Source organism: Otolemur garnettii, unplaced genomic scaffold, assembly GCF_000181295.1.
Source record: "Otolemur garnettii isolate 467f Iridium unplaced genomic scaffold, OtoGar3 scaffold00067, whole genome shotgun sequence".
In the NCBI taxonomy this organism is placed as follows: Eukaryota; Metazoa; Chordata; class Mammalia; order Primates; family Galagidae; genus Otolemur; species Otolemur garnettii.
In genome coordinates, this window is record NW_003852462.1 from 7034748 (window position 1) to 7037735 (window position 2988).

Here is a 2988-nt window from a genome sequence, read left to right on the forward strand (position 1 = left end):
GATTCTCTTGCCTCAGCCTCCCAAGTAGCTGGGACTACAGGCGCCTGCCACAATGCCCAGCTATTTTTTTGTTGCAGTTTGGCCAGGGCAGGGTTTGAACCCGCCACCGTCAGTATATGGGACTGGCGCCCTACCCACTGAACCACAGGCACCACCCGTGCATATTTCAACTAAAGAAAAAACATAGCAAAAAATTTTAGACCATAAAATGAGCAAAATCCCAGCTAGTGGGGAGGTTAAGGCAGGAATATCCCTTGAGCTGAGAACTTCACGGTTGCCACGAGCTATGATCATACCACTGTACTCCAGCCTGGGTGCCTGATTAAGAGAGACCTTATTCTCTAAATAAGCAAAAGGAACAACATGAAAATCATCCATGATCCCACTGTGCAGATAATTCTGTTAATTTACTTTAGTTTTTACTAAACTTACATATACACCTGTAAAATGAGGATGTTGCCTGGCATCTTGTCTGATTTTGTTCTTTCACGACTGTGTATCACTGGTCTCCTCTCAGAGTATTAACTCGTAGGAGGCATGGATCGTGTCGTGTTTTTCGACTCCCCAGGCACACCCTGTGAGTGTGACAAAATACTGCTTTATTCCTTCCTGTGCACTTGTCATTTTCAATGTTCAGAATTGGGAGGTTTCAAGGACTTTCTGCTGGGGCGATCGCAGTCAGCCTCCTGCCTATACCATCTCTAGAAGGAAGATGCTTTGGATCTCTGCTCTTACAGTCTTAAGGTTGCTGTGTTTGCCTTCAGCCCGTTAATTATAGACATTAAAATAAATCCCAAAATATTATAAAAGTAGGTCTTGGCTGAAAGGAAGATTGTCAAATAAGAAGGAAAATCTGAGAATCAGATCAGCAGAAGAGAAACCATCCTTGAGGGAAAGATGATTAAAATAACTTATTGGTTTTGTGACTCACTATTGTGTGGGTTTAAAAAAGTTAATAGGGTATCTTTTGAAAAAAATACCTAAGCACATTCCTTTGTTCATTTTTTATAGCATTTGGGTTTGGTACATAAGACAGAATTTGGCCAGGCCAGTGGCTCTTCTCTAATCCTAGCACTTTGGGAGGCTGAGGCAGGAGGATTGCTTGAGGCCAAGAATTCCAAACCACCCTAAGCAAGCCTGTCTCTACAAAAAATAGAAAAATCAGCCAGATGTGATTTACAAGTGGCACATGACTGTACTCCCAGCTGAAGCAGAAGAACCACTTGAGCCCAGGAGTTTGAAGTTTGAGGTTGCTGCTGTGTCAATACACTACATCTAGCCTGGGTGTCAGAGCAACACCCTGTCTAGATTAAAAAATAGGGCAGAGCCTGTGGCTCAAGGAATAGGGTTCAAGCCCAGCCCCAGCCAAACTGCAGAAAAAAAAAAAGAATTTCACAATTCTAGGCAGGTGCTAAGGTCACAAAAATAGGCCCTATTAGACTAGGTAAGTTTATTTGTTTTTGGTTTTTGTTTGTTTGTTTTGAAACAGAGTCTGTCTCTGTCAGCCTGGGGAGAGTGGTATAGCATCATTGCTCACAGCAACCCCAAACTCTTGGGTTCAAGCGATTCTCTTGCCTCAGATTCCTGAATAGCTGGGACTACAGACCCCACCACAACATCTGGCTATGTGTTTTTTTTTAGAGACAGGGTCTTATTCTTGCTCAGGCTGGCTCAAACTCCTGAGCGCAGGCAATCCACCTGCCTCAGCCTCTCAGAGTGCTAGGATTACAGGCATGAGCCACTGCGCCTGGCCTAGGTAAGTTTTTGATGGAAGGAAACATTCATACTAGTCTATGAGTTTGACGTTGGTGTCGACTCGCTCTGGGCTGAATGGAAGTGGTCCTGGGCTGGTAGATAATAATTTGCATTTTGTCAGTTTTTTTCTATTTGCAGGCCACTCTTACATGTGTGAATTCGTGTAACCCTCAAAAAGCATGTGAATGTGACAGAGCATTGAAACCGGCCTATGAATCTAGGCCATCTGGGCTTTACAGCCGGACCTCTCCACCACTCTTGCTGTAGGGCAGTATTCCAGAATGGTCCGAGTCCAGAATTGTTCAGAATGCCCAGGGAGATGGCTCTGGCTCAGCTCCTGACTTAAACCTCATTTTAAATGATTAGATAACTCCAATCTCACAGCTTTCATTCATTACCAGCCATTCACTGTTGACCCCAAATTTTTATCTCAAGAAGTAACGGGCTTCCCCTCCTGTACTACAGGACTGGGGATGACCTCAGATTTAATGCATTCGAGTCTGAATTCCTTATGCACCCCCACAAACCTGCTCCTCTTATTAAATGACAAGTCATCTTTTTAAGCTACTAAGGCCAAAAACCTTGGCGTCATCCTTGACACTTCTGTTACCCTCTCTCCACTCCACGACCTTGGCCTGTGCCACTTGACTCTTTCTATTCCAGCAGCTTCATCACTGGTCCTCCTGCCTCCCACCTTGTCCTCCTTTATCAAGACAGCAGCTGGGCTGGGCCAGGTGGCTCACACCTGTAATCCTAACACACTGGGAAGCTGAGGCGGAAGGATCACTTGAGCTCAGGAGCACAAGACCAGCCCGAGCAAGAATGAGACCCTGTCTCTACTAAAATAGAAAAATTAGCCAGGCGCTATGACAAGCGCCTGTAGTCACAGCTACTCAGGAGGCTGAATCAAGATCACTTGAGCGCAAGAGATGGAGGTTGCCGTGAGCTATGATGACGCCACGGGACTCAACCTCAGAGTGACAAAGTGAGACGCTTTCTCAAAAAGAAAAATAAAATAAAAAAGCAGCTGGCATGATCTTGTTAAAACATAAGAGGATGTCTCTTCTGTCCCAAATCCTCTGATGGCTTCCCAATGCCCTCAAAAGTAAAGAGATCGTTGGCTCGGAGCCTGTGGCTCAAGTGACTAAGGCGCCAGCCACATACACCTAAGGTGGTGGGTTTGAATTCAGCCCAGGCCCGCCAAACAACAATGATGGCTGCAACCAAAAAAAA